Consider the following 16,431-nt stretch of genomic DNA (forward strand, 5'->3'; position numbering starts at 1 on the left):
CCAGGCAGAACCCACCACTCTAGTCAGGGTAAATCAGACACACCACAAAGATAAGCTGTGCTCACACTGTGGTCACTAGCTTGGCATAGAGCAGGCAGGCTTATCAATAAAGGCAATGTGTGCAACATACACACACACACAGTAACAGTGAAAACAAAGCAAAAAACTCTGCACAGATTTAGAAAAATAGGAGATATTTATCTAGTCTATTCTTTTTTTTTGTCAAATATAACAACAATAAAGCAGAGGTTTTCCGTCCGTTGGTTATACATAACAGTCAACAGCAGTACACAATTCCAATACTTCACTGCAGGAAAGCACAATACATCAAGTTCACACCCCATAGTACCTCTCGAACATCCTCCACCCTCCTTAGCAGTCCTCATCAAAGCTCTCATCCACTTGTTCTTGTAGTGGATCGCAGATGTTACCCCTATATTTGTTCCATCCCCCCCATAGCTTGTTCCATTTTTTAGGGCAGCCACGGTTGGCAAACGCTGTCCTCTCTGCCATCATGGCCGTGTCCATATCGTTACACCATGCGCTAAGCGACGGCACCTCCTCCGCCCCCCATTTCTGCGCTATGTTGCGCTTAGCCATCATTACCCCAAATGTCGCCCAGTCTTGAGCCAACTGTGTTAAGTCATTTGGTTCCCAAACATTTAGCAAACAACTCCTGGGCTCTGGCAAGAGGGACACTCCCGCTACCTGCGAAATCGTCCTCATCACTTTCACCCAGTAGACCATAATCTTCGGTCATTGCCATATGGTATGATAAAAGGCACCCTCCTCCCCACATCGCCTAAGGCAGTATGGGTGCGAGGCTCTACCCATCTTAAACATTATGCATCTGGTATAGTAGGTTCGATGCAAGATTTTGAGCTGCACCAATGTGAGTCTCGAGGGTATACCCACTTCCCTTGGGGAGGACAGCGCCTCCTGCCACGCTGTGTCATCCAGATCACCCACATCGCGGATCCATTGGTCCCTGAGAGGCGTCGTGGGGTCCGGTAGGTTGTTAACTAACTTGCGGTAAGGAAATGACGTAGCCCGCTTATGCATATAGTCTGTCAACAACCTATCCTCCATAGGGGAAGCCTCCGGGACCGCAGTACCAGGCGGCAGGGCCGTCGTCAGTGCGTGCTTTATCTGTGTGTATCGGTAGATTTCAGTGGGTGCTAATTCGTACTTTTGCTGGAGACGCTCGAAGGTGACCACTCCCACCTTATGCCACATGTCCCCATCTGTGGATATGCCGATGGCATCCCACTGATCAAAGCCCTTACTATTCCTAAGCCGTCCCAGTTTCCCCGTGTCCCACAGAGGAGTGAGTCGGGTTATGACCCCTTGCCAGCCCAGTTTTGTCTGTGCTTCGTGCCATATGGCAACTGTGTGTTTCGTGGGCCCTATTAGTGTACGGGTGAGCTTCTTATTATAGATGGGGGACAGCATACGTCTTGTTCCTAGTTGGAATCTGTCAGCCTTAAATGCAGGATCCGCTTGTGTTACGTGTACCCACTGATTAATCACCTTCAATTGTGCCGCCCACTAGTATAGTTGTATATTTGGGAGCGCTATCCCCCCATCATACCACCCCCGTACTAGCTTAGCCTGCGCTATGCGTGCTGGTTTGTTTCCCCACATTAAGTTGGACACCTGGGCCGCAATAGCTTTGAAATAACTGGGATGTACCGGGAACGGGGCGTTTTCCAGCACATATATGAATCGAGGAAGGGCCATCATTTTAAAAAGCACTGCTCTCCCCAGAAGAGTCAGCGGCAACAACCCCCCCAGTGTGCCACGTCCCGTTTTAGGCGCTCCAGTGGGGGCATCAGGTTTCTTTTAAAGAAGTCATCAGCGTCAGCCGTGACATAAATACCAAGATATTTAAACGCGGCGACCGTAATCTTAAGCGGGCAGCCTGGAGGCAGTTGTGGCCGGGGGCCGTGCAATACATATAAGATGGATTTGGACCAATTAATGGTGTACCCAGACACCCGTCCGAAGAGCTCGCATATATTGAGGAGAACCATTATGGAAAGCCTGGGGGAGGCCGTATATAATAAGATGTCGTCCGCATACAGAGAAATGCGGTCCTCCCACCCGTCTGTCCTTCTGAGACCTCTTATCGTTGGCTCCCACCTAATCCATGCCGCCAATGGCTCCAATACCAGGGCAAAGATCAGCGGGGACAGGGGGCAGCCCTGTCGCGTGCCCCTCGTTAAAGGAAAGTCAGTAGAGATGTGCCCATTAGCTGTAACATGCGCCACTGGCTTGGTGTATAGAAGGCGGACCCACGCACAGAATGTAGGGCCGAAGCCCATGTGGCGAAGAACTGCAAACAAAAAGGGCCACTCGACCATGTCGAACGCCTTTCTGGCGTCCAGGGAGAGCACAACCGCCCATTCCTGTAGATTTGGAATACGGGCCATTACTCCGTGCAGGCGCTGCAAGTTCAATGCCGTACTCCTACCTGGCATGAATCCGGACTGATCCGGGTGGACCAGGGTTGCCAGGTGCGGCGTTAGCCTCATTGCCAATAGCTTTGCCAAATTGTTTGCCTCTTCGTTAATTAACGATATCGGACGATATGAGGTGCAATCGTCGGGAGGTTTGCCTGGTTTAGGCATTGCCACTATCGTGGCAGTTCGCTGGTCCAGTGGTAGCTCGCCCTTCGTCAAACAGTCGGTGTACATCTGTAGCAAATGCGGGGTTATGGTCCCCGCTACCTTTTTATAAAGCTCAACTGGAATGTCATTTGGTCCCGTTGCTTTGCTGGATTGCAATGACCCAATCGCCAGCTGTATCTCCTCTACCGTGAGGTCCGTCTCCAACGTAAGGGCTGCCTCCGGAGTAAGCCTAGGCATGGGTATATCCTGTATATATGACAGTGCCACCTCTGGTGTCATCACGGAAAACGATTCATACACCTGCTGAAAATGGTGCGCCAGGGTGTTCACTATTGTGCGTGGATCCGTTGTGAGTTGTCCCTCCCTCGTCCGGATTCTCGCTATCCATTTACTACCCCGCTCCCTACCATCCAGCCACGCCAGAAGTTTTCCAGCTTTATCTCCAGTTTCGTATATCTTATGTTGCGTGGCCGTTAGACGCGATCGGGTTACACCTTCAAGGTATCTCCTATATTGTTGCTGCTTAAGATGCAGCTTCTGGGCTGTATCTGGCGTTGGGTCGCTGGTGTGTTGGGCCTCAGAGTCATGCAACTCCAACTCCATATCATGCAGTTCCCGCTGCTTCTCCCGTGTGTGCCCAGCGATCAAAACTATGGCCTGTCCCCTAAGGACAGTCTTATATGCCTCCCACAGAATTGTCGGGGAGTCTACCGTCTGCACATTCTCCTGAAAATAGTGTTTCGTCGCCATTGTCACAGCTTTCTTGATCTCTGGGACTTGCAAATATCCAGGATAGATGGGATAGGTACGTCGCCTAGCCGTATGGTGGTATGTGTATGTCATCTGCACCGGGGAGTGGTCAGATATCCCCCTGGGTCTTATCTCGATATTAGCAACGTGTTTTAAGCAAGCCATCGGAGCCAAGAAGTAGTCTATTCTGGATAAACTGCGGTGCACCCCAGAGTGGAAGGTGAATTGCCGTGTCGCGGGGTGGTGCCATCGCCACACATCGGAAAGCCCCAGCGCCTCCAGAAAGCTCCCAAGGCGGGACGTACCCGAACCGGGAGCTCTCGCTGGATGGCGGTCCATGGTGTCATTTACAGTGGCATTAAGGTCCCCCCCAATCAAAAGGTCCCCCTCTGGGAGACTCAGCAGGAAGTCACTAAGAGCTGGGAGCGTCACTGTGTGTAACGCTGGGGTAATGTATACTGATACTATATTTATAGATCGGCCCTCCCACTGACCTATTAGGGCCGCAAAACAGCCGTGGTCATCCGTTTTAGTATGGTGCACTATCAGTGGTGATTGTTTTTTAACTAGGATACCCACGCCTCTAGAGCCTGAGGAGAATTCAGAATGTGCTACCATAGTAAACCCCCATCTGTCCATTGCCTTACATGCGATGCCAGTAAGGTGTGTTTCCTGGAGCAGGGCCACCGTTGGGGAGCATCGTTTCAAGCATTGCAAAACCAATTCCCTCTTTATTTTGTCGCCAAGACCATGGACATTCCAGGTAATCAGAGACAATGGTTTCACCGGTGTCATAGGGTGCGCGTCAGGTTTAGGGGTAGTCTGAGTTTGTGCTGTCATACCTGATGTTAGGGGTACGTGAGATCACGGAGATATCCCTATACTGCAGCTGCCTGATGTCGTGGAAAAGTACCCTCCGCCTAAAAACTTCCTTAAAATCAGTCACAAAACATAACCAACAGAACATATTCACCCCTCGCTCCCCCAACTCTACCCCCCTCTCAAACAAAAAAATACCAATGTTCCCTGTACCTCCCTTCCCCCCTCCTCCCTAACCCCGGATCATTCCTTATCAAAGAACGAGTTATAATTGTACGAGCAGCAAAGTCCAGTGTTAGGTACACATATTCACAAAATTTACCCGGCCTTACGGGCCTCTCATATCTCACCCCCAGGAAAGGGCAGATATAAATCTCTTTTCCTTGTATCTGTGCTTGCACAAGCTTGTCAGCTACAATAGTCAGCAAAATAAGGTAGAAACCAATCATGATTAAAAACAGTAAACTTCCCTTCATACCCACCCCCCTCCCTGCCTCCCTGCCAGACGGATCCCCAACTATCCGCCACCCCAACATAGCAGAGTGCTTCAACCCCTTCAACAGTACTTGCGTGTGGGGGAGAAGAGAAGTCCGTGAGATACCGCAGTTCATCCCCTCCTCAGAGACAGTCTGGTAGTCGTAGTATGCCACAGCCCCTTGATCGGGCCCATCACGTTGGGTCAGAGCCCAGCCCCTCCGAGCGGGAGGGTGAGTACATCCTCTATATTGCGGTCAGGAACTCAATTCCCCTCTACTTATGGCTAGGTCGTGTCAGCCATGCCCCGACAATGCGTCTCTTAATCGGCGTACGCCGCTGTCCCTCAGCCCTCCTCTCCAGTCCGATGCGCACCGGCCTCCTCACCGGTCTCCACCCGTCCCGGGCTACGTTCCACTGAGCCATCGGCGTCCCCAGGGCGTCGCTGCCGCCTCTCTTTCCGCCGGGATCCTTCCGCTCGCCGCCATCCCTCGAGCCAGTCGTGGGCCTCCTCTGGGAGTCGAAAAACCAGGTTTTTCCATCCGCCACCACTCGCAGTTTTGCCGGAAACAGCATGGAGTATGATAGTTTCCTGCGCCTCAGTTCTTTCTTTACTTCAAGGAAACTCCGGCATCGTTTTGACACCGCCGCCGTATAGTCCGGAAAGAAGGACACCACCGCGTTCTGAACTCGTAGTGGAGGGGCCCCCCTCGCTGTTTGAAGTATTACGTCTCTGTCGCGATAGTTAAAAATACGGGCCAGGAACGGCCTGGGGGGAGCTCCGGGTTTGGGTCTGCCCCCTGGCACCCTATGCGCTCTCTCCACAGAGAAGAAATGTGAGAGTCCTCTGGGCTAAAGTTTGGCTTTTACGAGCTCTTCAACATAAAGATCCATAGCTAGATGACCTTCGCTGTCAGGAACGCCTGTAATTCGTATGTTGTTACGTCGTGCGCGCCCTTCCTGGTCGTCCAACTTCTCTGCCATACTCAGATTTTCTGCCTCCAGATGGGTGACCCTATTGAGTAGAACGGCGGTGTCTTGCGACAGAGATTTCGTCAGCTGTTCCACCTCGGTGACTCTGGTGGTCATTTTCTGGAAGTCCGCTCTCAGGAAGGAGACATCAGTGGAGATAGTGCCCACCGTCGATTGTACATTAGTAAGGGCCACCATAATATCGTCCAGCGTCACTTTCGTCGCCCCTGACGGCTCGGGGTCTGCATGAGGGCTGTCCCCATGAGCAGGCCCCGCAGGAGCACTCTTATTCTATGCGTATTTATCCAGTTTGGAGTGCGTGCGTGGGCCCCTGCCCCCCATCGCCGCCACAGTGACGCAGCCCCGATTGGTAGTCGCCGCCGCAGGAGCGCCCTCCTCGCGCGGCCTGTTGGTTTTCCGCCGTGCCGTCTTTCCTGTGCAGGTGGGGCTCTATGTCCGTCCAACCGGGTCAGTAGAAAAAACTTTGCGGCACCAGGGGCACCACACCACCCAGACTTGTTTGGTCCTCCGACAGCCACCGGCGCGCCAGCCGTAAACTCCGCCGTTGAAGGAAGCGGCGCTTTGAGCCTTACCGCACTCCCTTGTAGGTTGGGTTGTAGGGTCAGAGTGCCCACCAGTCACTCCTTTGAAGCCGGGGGCTCTCCAGCCCAGCAATGCAGCCCCCGGTGCCTCTATCTGTCCCCCTCTCCAGCCACATACAGCGTTATCTCAGACCCAATGTGTGCAGAGCCAGTGGCAGTAGCCCCCGCTGGCCATAAACCTTCAGCGCCGTAGATGAAGCCCCTCGGACCGCCACCTGGTCCAGCAGCCCCCGGAGCAAGTAGAATGGAGCTCTCCCGCCCCTCTCCGCTCAAATGCACGTGTCAGTGCAGGCTGGGGACGTAATGTACTCCCCACCGCCACCTCCACTCCCCAGGCGCGCCTGGACGCCCGGTACCGCCAACACTTCGCTCAGGAGGGGGGGGGGGCACGGGATCACCCACCGGGCTCCGATGCGGGCCGCGATCCTCCCGCAGCAGGCACCGGCAATGCGGCTGCTCACCGCACCTTCCGCCGCCTCCGGAGATACCGGCACTTCCGGCCGCTCGCTGCCCACTCCACTCCCCGGCTTCCAACGGGCCGCCAGGCCGCACTACGCCTTGCTTCTCCTTCAGTGTTGGTCGCGCCCCCGCCAGACACGGAGCGGCGCAATCGGTGCTCTCAGCGTGGCGCTTGGTAGTGGAGTCTCTGAGGCACAATAAAGTAACGGATTACTGATCGGATGTATCAGGGATCCCGCGTCTCTCCCCGGAGCTTCTCTAACTTGTGGCCATTGAGCTCGGCTGCTCTAGTCTATTCTTTTTAATTCTGGTAATCTTATATAGCTACGTCAAGGCCTCCCAGTGCTCTGTTAGTCAACATGCACCTAACTTAGCCAGCTGAGCAACCTACCATAGAGCCAGGTCTTCAAAGCTTTACTGAAGGAAAGGTCATTCGACTTTTGGTAAAGTTAGAGGGGAAGGGTGTTTCAAAGTTTGGAATCCTAACAGAAAAAGGAGCGGCCACCCCACGAGATCTGTCAAACTTGGGTATCTGTCGCAGGTGAGCTGAGGACAATCTAAGTGACCTTCCAGAAACATAAGGAATTGTCAGCGATCTTAATAGGGCAGGACCTTTCTTAGGGATTGATCTGTGTAGAATTCATAGGGCCTTGAATTGAACACACATCTCCATGGGAAGCCAGTGAAGATCCCTCAGAGCAGTTTTAGCTGAAAGATGCCTGGGGAGATCCATCAGAAGAAGTGCAACGGCATTCTGAATAATTTGTGGCCTTTTTGTCACATAGTGAGGTGATTCAAGCTACAGAACATTCAAATAATCGAGGTGGGAGATGACCAAGGTTTGAACAATTAGTCTTCTGGCTAAGAAAGGAAGTAGGTTTAATACCTTCCTCAGCAAAGCAATTGGCCACCAGTTTTTTTGCTTGGTGATCCATGGTGAGACTAAAATCGAGCCACATCCCAAGGCTCTTTATTACCCCTTTGGGGCTCGGAAGTCCTTTCAAACGGTCAGGGACAAGAGTTGGACCTTTCACAATGAAGCTATTGCCCAATAGCAGGACCTCCATCTCATTTTTGTTGAGCTTCATTTTACAATTCGGCATCCAGCTAGCCACCTCTTGAAGACCATCTGAATAAAATAAGACTAAAACGACAAAAATCCAATCAATCAATCAATCAATCAGGGAATTGTAAGCGCGCTACTCACCAGTGAGGATCTCAAGGCGCTGGGGGGGGCAGATCCATTCAGCCGACGAGCCAGGTTTTGAGAGCCTTCCTGAAGGTGTTTAGGGAGGGGGCATGTCTGATGTCTGCCGGCAGCGCGTTCCAGGTCTTGGGTGCAATGTGAGAGAACGATCTTCCGCCTGTTCTGGCTCTGTGGATGCGCGGGGTTTCAGCTAGTGTGAGGTTGACAGATCGAGGTTTCTTTAGGGTACGTGGAAGTTTATTCTGTCGTTGAGATATTTGGGTCCGTTGTTGTGTAGGCATTTGTAGGCGTGAGTGAGGATTTTGAAGGTGTCTCTCTTCTCCACGGGGAGCCAGTGGAGTCTCCGCAGCTGTTGGCTGATGTGTTCATGCCAGGGGATGCCGAGGACGAGCCTGGCCACGGTGTTCTGTATTGTCTGGAATTTGCAGAGTAGGTACTTGTTGATGCCAGCGTAGAGAGCATTTCCATAGTCCAGTCTGCTGGCGATGAGTGCGTGGGTGACTGTCTATCTTGACTCAAGGGTGATCCATTTGAAGGCCTTTCAAAGGATGCGGAGGGTGTTGAAGCAGCTGGAGGTGATGGCGTTGACCTGGCGGTTCATGGCGAGTGATGAATCGAGTACGATGCTGAGGTTATTGGCGTGGTCTGAAAGGGGTAGGTGGGCTTCCGAGGACGGTGGTCCACCAGGTGTTGTTCCATGCTGAAGGGGTGGTTCCACGGACAAGGAGTTCTGTCTTTTCAGTGTTGAGTTTTAGGCAGCTGTTGGTCATCCAGACTGCGACGTCTTGCATTCCTCTCTGGAAGTTGAGTTTTGCGGTGGTGGGGTCTCTGGTGAGGGAGAGGATGAGCTGGGTGTCGTCGGCGTAGGATACGATATTGAGGCCGTGTTGTCGGACGATGGCTGCGAGGGGGGCCATGTAGATGTTGAAGAGGGACGGGTTCAGTGAAGACCCCTGTGGGACTCCACAGGTGATTTGCGTGGGGGTGGAGAGGAAGGGTGGTAGCCTGATCCTTTGGCTTCTTCTGGTGAGGAACGATCGGATCCAGCGCAGGGCAGCTCCTTGCATGTTGCTGTCATGTACTTCTGCGCGCTTCCAGTCATCTGGGAAAGTTCCTGTTGCGAAGGTGGTGTTGATGGTCTGTTGTAGTTCAGGTGTGATGGTGTCCACGGCCCTGTGGTATATGTGTGGGGGACAGGGGTCGGTGGGGGCTCCCGAGTGGATGCCTTTCATGGTTGTGGCGGTGTCCTCGGTCGTGATTGGTTTCCAGTTGGAGATGGTGGGCTGGCTGGTGTCTCTGGGTGGCGGAGTGCCGTTTGTGGCGTCTTGTAGGTGGTCGATGAAGTTGTCGTAGAGTGTTCTGATCTTGAGGTGGAAGTAGGTTCCAAGCTTGTCGCAGAGGTCTTGGGACGGGGTGATGTCTGTGGCTTCGCTGCGTGGGTTGGTGAATTCCTAAATGACACTGAAGAGTTCCTTGGAGTGGCGGAGTTGGCGAGGATTTTTTTGTGGATGAAGTTCCTATTGATTGTTCTGATTTGGTTGTGGTAGTTCGTCATGGCGTACTTGTAGGTGAAGTAGCTGTCGGTTGTCTTGATGTCCCTCCAGTTCTTCTCCAGGCATCTGCAGGTGCGCCCGGCTTCTTGGAGATTGGTGGTGAACCAGGCGGCTTTCCTGGGGCGTTGTTTGCCGGGGTTGCGTAGCAGGGCAAGCTCGTCTGCGCAGTTGGAGATCCAAGTGTGGAGTTCTCTGGCTACGTTGTGTGCGTCAGATGTCCAGGAGGGGTTGTCTTGTGTGCGGGTGGAGTTCAGTTGCTTGTCGGTAGCCTTGCTCCAGTTCCTTCGTGGTGGGCAGTGGGGTGGTTTTGGTGCCTTGGGTTTGTCGACGGTGAAGTGAACGCAGTGGTGGTCGGTCCATGGTGGTTGCGTTGTGTGGCTGAAGTGAACGCTGTTACCTGCAACAAAGATGGGGTTGAGGGTGTGTCCCGCTCTGTGTGTAGGTTAGGTGACAAGTTGGGTGAGTCTGATGTTGGCGAGGTTGTCCCGGAGGATGGTGGTGTTGGGGTCTCTGGGGTTGTCAAGGTGGAAGGTAAGGTCTCCAATGAGTATGTAGTTCATGGATGCATTGGCGTGCGGTGCAATGAAGTCTGTGATGGTGGTGGCAAAGGGTGTCCGGGGGCCGTGGGGTCTGTAGATGAGGGTTCCTCGCAGTGTGGCGTTGGGGCTGGTCCGGATCTGGAAATGCAGAGCTGAAGGTTTCGCTGGATGTGGTAAGACAGAGGGTGCTCTTGTGGACGATGGCGAAGCCCCCTCTCGGGTGGTTGGGGCGGTCCTTCCTCTGGATCTTGTATCTGTCCGGGATGGCGGTGTTGATGTCGGGGACGGAGGCGGCGTTGGTCCAGGTCTCCGTGAAGAAGGCGATGTTGGGCGAGAGAGAGTCGAGTAGGTTCCAGATCTCTATGGCATGTTTGTGTACGGGCGAATGTTGAGGAGGATGCATCTCAGGGTATTGTCGGCGTAGGTGTCGGTGGTGCCAGATGTCGGGGTGGTGGTGAAGGTCTGACGGCAGTGGAGGCAGGAGAACTGGCCGTGGGTTGAGTTCGGCGAAGCGTGTTTGCAGTCTCTGAATCTGAATCAGTAGATCACGAGATATCAATTTTAAATAAATAAATGCAGGAGCAGGCCTTTAAAAGTCATTAATGTATTTATTTATTTATTAAGGAGTTTTATATAGCGCTGGCCAGACCCGAGGGTATCAGAGCGCTTTACAACAGATTCACAGCAGGAATCACACAAAAAGGCATAGGTATACATATTGGTTCATAAGACCCGGCGTGCTGTGCAACATTGAGGTAAGGAAATCCTGAGATAACCTCAATGAGTGCACGATGTCGGGCTGAACCTCATTCGGGATCGAGAAAGGGGCCCGTTGCTGCTGTCTTGACTGCAAAGCTGCATGTAAGATGGTGTGGGTCGGGAGCAAACACCCCGTGTTCCCCACCTCACTCAATATCTGTGGACAATAGATGCTGCCGCCGAGTCCACATGGACGAAGGGAGAGCCGGCATTGTTCTCGGACTCCTCGGGCTGGCGGCTGTTGAAAGGTGCTGGTGTTGTCCTGTGTTACTGGGGCTGCGCTGAGGAATTTCCCTTAGTGCAGCAGTCACTTGAAAAGCAGGAAGATGGTGCCTCACCCGGCACAGAGGCTACAGGGGATGGTCATTGCTTCTCCTTTTCCCGAGGAGGCAGCTTTGGGGGGGATCCTCCCTCGGCGTAGTGGTGATCGGCGCTAACCAGTCCCCGAGTTCCGGGCCCTTGCAGGGATGCTGGCTCTTTGGAGCACAGGCCTCTGCAGTGGTGCAGGAAGATCTGCAAAGTGGAGTCTTGGCCAAAGTAATCACAGCGCGCTGAGCTGATCAATGCGCTCAACCTTCAATAGCACCAGCTGGCGACCAAGCACGCTCCCACAAAGTGGTGTGCTTGTGTTTGCAGAACGACCTCTGCAGTTGTGAAGTAAACCAAAAAGCAGATAACAAGGTCTTTGATGTCCCTGAGGCCTCAGGAGCGAACAAGGGGCAAGCCAGAAAGCCCCTTGGAGTCACTCTGGGTTTAGTCCTTGGTCCTTTGGCACGGTAAAGATCTGCAGGCAGCAAGGCAGCTCAGCAAAGCAGTGAAGCAGTTCCTCAGGACAGTCAGGCATAGCAGAGTGACAATCTTTCAGCACAGGAACCTTTACTCCCGTAGAGTTCTATTCGGGTCCAGTAGTGTACCACTTTGATAGGGCCAGACCCCTGGTATTTATACCGAAAACTGCCTTAGATGTAGGGAGTGACTTCAAAAGAGTTCTCAGAAGTTCCTCAGAACAGCCAGGCACAGTAGATTGGCAATCCTTCAGGACAGCAACCTTTACTCCAGAAGAGTTCTATTCTGGTCCAGTAGTTTACCACTTTGATAGGGCCAGAACCCTGTTGCTTGTACCCAAAAGTGGCTTTGATATAAGGGGTGACCTCAAAAGAGTTCTCTGGCGTGCACAAGCATCCCTTTTAACCCAGCCCAGGCTCCAGACTACCAGTAGGGGGTAAATCGGCCTTTTGTGTGGGGGCAGGCCACAACATATTCGACTGTAAGTGTGAACCACCTTTTCCTCTCCCTGCCCAGGAAGACTGTCAGTGTGCAGATGTATCCCCTGCCACACCCAGCCCGTCCTGTGTTGTGTCTGTCTAGAGAGTATGCACAAAGGGTAGCTTTCACCCAGCCCAGACGTGTATTAAAGGCAGGCTGCATGCACACAGAGCAAAGTTAAGAGCAGAGAAATGTCCACTTTCACAAAAAGTGGCATTTGTAAAATTATAATATCAAATCCAACTTTACCATTAAAGAGGATTTATCACCACTATTCCAAAGATATTAAACATTAAGTAGCTACTCATTTCCAGTCAGGAATAACAACAAGAAAGGTATTTTAAGCAATCCCCAATGCTAGCCTATGGAAGGAGTATGCCTCACAGCAGTGAAAAACGAATGTAGCTGCTTGTCACTGCCAGGACATGTAAAACTTAAAAGTACATGCCTGCCTTTTAGTTACACACCCCCTTGACCTTAGGGTCACTTAGGGCCTACCTTAGGGGTAGCTTAGGTAGAATAAAATGGGAGTTTGAGGCTTGGCAGGTGGTTTTAAATGCCAAGTCAAACTTGCAGTAAACTGCACACAGCCCCTGCGATGGCAGGTATGAGACAGGTTTGAAAGGCTACCTGTGTGAGTGGCACAATCACCGCTGCAGGCCTTCTAGTAGCATTTATATTACAGACCCTGGGTATGTATTATACCATTTTACAAGGGACTTACAGGTAAACTAAGCACACCACACAGGTGCACACCAGTGTCAACATGTTTAGGAGAGAAGAACATTCACTTTAGCACTGGTTAGTAGTGGTAAAGTGCTCGGTGTCCTAAAGCCAACAAAATGATATATTAAAAAGTGGGAGGCAAAAAGCAAAAAAGTGGTGGAAAACCACCCTAAGGTTGACAGGTCTAACAGCCCCCTCCCCTGCCCCCCTTCCCCGCACCCTGAGACCCTCACGGGTGAGTAGCCGCGCTTAACAAACCCTGATTGATTGATTCTTGATGGACTGGAAGGGGTGTCTAAAGCACTACCCTCATGGTAATGAAAAGCTTCTGCCTTTACTAAAAGTTAAGTAGCACAAGTGCGGTGGTGACAGCTTACCATGTAGTGATTAGTAGGTGGGCCAGACCTTTTTACCTGTGTCACTGGAGTGAGACCTACAGGCTCACTTATGTAAAGTGATGCTGCTGTGTGCTTAACTAACCCTTAGCCTACATCCAGTTAGTATGTAGTGCTGTGCAGCACGTGTAGGGGCATGTGTGTGTTATGTTTATGTGTAATTGTGGAATACATGGAAGACTCTGGTATCCATTTTGAAAGACCCAGGGCTGACTGAAGGAGCATGTGGAGGTAGAGGAATTCCCTAGACAGATTTGTGTATTGTGTTCCTGAGCGCTGAGCAGTGGTACACACACTGAAGGAAGGAGAGACACTCTTTTTGGTACACTTCAAAGTGTGCTATTTGATTCTAAGTGTGGTTACTGGAAAGGGAAGGAGACGGGGCTGATAAGAGAATCATAATTTTGGACTGGGGCCCTTTTGATTTACATATCACTGTGTGAATCTCTGGCCACTCCCATGGCCTCCGTTGTGGAGTGATCAGATTTGAAGTTGCTGCTTCTGTGACAACCTGCTTTTTGATAGAAAGGGAGGGGACTATGGAGTGGGCACTTCAAAAGGAAGCTGACCCCTATCACAAACTTAAAAGTCTCAGGACCTAAATCGCATTTGGAATCTGGAAATGGACTAGAAGCAGGGGACTTCAAGGTCCCCAAAACTGTCAATTGTCAAGCAATAGGTCGGACTGTATGTTGAGGAGGCGGAACTCGGCAAGACTACTGCCTGTGACCAGGACTGAGGGTTAAGCCTGCCAGTCTCCCGGCTGGATGAGGGGATAGCATCCATGAAAATCCATGACCACCTGCCCCTGGAGACTAGGGCACCACTGCCTGCCTGCCTCTTTGCCAAGACTAGTGTGCTCTCTGAGGGAGATTAAAGCCTTGGAGTGAGCGAGTTCCAGTGGGAGATCCTGGTGAGTGAATCTCTGTAGTGAGATGTGAGGAGACAGCTGCTGCTGCCTGTATGAAAATTCAAGTCAGCGACCCCTTATGCCAGAGGGGGCTGCCATGAAGTGGAGATTACTGCTGTGTCGATCAGTTGCCTGGTTCGGCCACTGTTGAGAGTAGAGGACGCTGGGATAAACAGTTGAATAGTTTCAATAGATTGTGAAAGATCAATAGCGTGTAGTCTTGAACCCTACATTTTTACCTTTTGACTCATACGTAGGACACCACCTGCACACCAGAGATTACCTATGGTGAGTCTGGCTGGCTCTCTTCGGCTCACTTCTGAAAATTTCTACATGTGGCTGCAGTCAGCAGAGTAATTCCTCTTAGACCACACATGAAGACGTGTGCAATAATAGAAGCCTTACATTGCCAGCCTGGCCACCTGCCCACCAGCAGAGTGGGCCCCCAAAGGAATTCACTGGTGAGTTGCTGCTTGTAAAATGTTATAGCACGGTCATTCGTGAAGAGTGTGTTAAGTATACACAGCTTATATGCACCATTTAACAAGTTATTGCTTATAATTTAGGAATTGCTCAGGTGCTTGTGCAAGTTAAAGACCATGAGCCTCCAAAGAAGAGAAAGAGTGCAGCACAAAATACCCACTACACTTAGGGACCCATTGTGTTTTTTACAGTTGTATTGATGGCTGATTGGTCTTTGTTTACCATGTCCTGCCAGCTGGTCCTTAACCCGTTGCGTGCGCATGACGGAACCACGCCGTCATGAGCCACGGGCGGCGTGTGCTCATGACGGCGTGGTTCCGTCATGCTGTGGCCGCTCCGCCCACGCGTCACTGATTCCCCGCCTGTGCGGGCGAAATAACGAGTGGGCGGAGTCGTGACGGAACCACGCCGTCATGAGCACAGTTCGCCCGTGACTCATGACGGCGTGGTTCCGTCACGAGCATGGCGGCGCCGCGCTCACCCCGCACCCCCCCCCCCAGCGCCGCGGTGGAATTTGCGCCGCAGCGAAGGGGTTAATATCTCCTCTCTGGTGGGAGGGCTCATTTCTAGGTCTGGCGTGGCAGCACATCTGTCACTGTGACCTGTACTTTACAATGCTTTAAAACATACATAATAGAGTGAGGGGGCTCTTGCTCTACTAAGAAGAATAGTTTTCTTTCACCACGTACATTTGGCTATTTGTATCATTCAGCCTTCCAGGAAGTGCTTTCAATGGAGGGATTATTTCACATCAGAAATGTACAGTCAATCACCATACTGTTTGCGGATGTGCAGTGCTTTCCAGCCGTTTCAGAACCACAACCCAATTTTTAGAACAAACAAACTTTTGTGACCCATCTACCTTTAATGGACGTTAGGTGGGCATGTTTTAATGTTACTAAAGCATTATGTGGTAGCAAACTGTCATTATAGACAGCATAATTTCCATTGGAATGAATATTACATTTGCACAGACACACAGTTTTACTGATTAAACTGTGTTTCATACAAATAATGATGTGTGTATGTTTATCATTTGTTCCTCACCAAGTAAAGATTCTTGCTTTGTTTTTATCCTGTTAAAATCTTTGTTTCCATCAAACTTAAGAATTACTAAAACAATTTGCTTCACTTTTTCTTTCCTAACTGCTGAAAATATACAGTTAATTTACTGGTATATACGGTGTAGTGCTTTTGTAATATGACATCCTACAGCCTTAAAACCCATCTCTATTTGAAGCGCAGCAAATGTGACCCAATAAATACAGAACTTAAAGGCATCTTTATTTATTGCTTGGGCTTTCATGACGCAGCAAAAATAGCCATACAACCCACACCTTCTAAAAAAAACACTGTTGTAATGCATTGTTTAGCTCCATTTCTTTGCTACCTTTTCCCACCAATATGGGTGTCTTTAATGTGACAAACAGATTTGGTGCATCCAATATATGTAAGCAACATTTGTTAATGTCTGTTTTTACATGCATTGGTACATTCAATTTAAAGCCAGACCTATTTGCCTTTGCCAGTGATTGTTATGCTTGTACAATTTAGTTATGGCTCCTAATAGGGCTTGTGAGAAGCTGGCCTGGTATATGATGTCCACTAATGTAAGTGGGCACCTTGCACCAGTCCAGACAACCCTTATGGTGATTTGAGAGGTCTCACACAACCTTAGAAAGCTATCCAAGTGGTAGCTGTGGAGAGCAGCCTTCAGGCTTAGTCTTGTAGGAGTGTAAAACACATTGTTTTACTAGAATGTAATCTTATAGTATATTTTAAATGAAAAAGAAGCACACAAATCATTTATAAAAATATGTTTGAGGCATATGAGCTGTAGATCGTATACTTGTGCATAGATCACCATCTGGTGTTGGGCCCGGATGT

At 50.9% G+C, this 16,431-nt stretch overlaps 1 protein-coding gene across 8 annotated transcripts in view; it reads left to right on the forward strand.

Moving 5' to 3' along the window:
- The window catches only part of SPATA20 (spermatogenesis associated 20), a 2,191,885-nt gene that overhangs the window by 1,901,397 nt on the left and 274,057 nt on the right, over nucleotides 1–16,431 (forward strand). The window lies entirely within an intron of this gene.

Source organism: Triturus cristatus, chromosome 7 (genome assembly GCF_964204655.1).
Source record: "Triturus cristatus chromosome 7, aTriCri1.1, whole genome shotgun sequence".
Taxonomy (NCBI): Eukaryota; Metazoa; Chordata; class Amphibia; order Caudata; family Salamandridae; genus Triturus; species Triturus cristatus.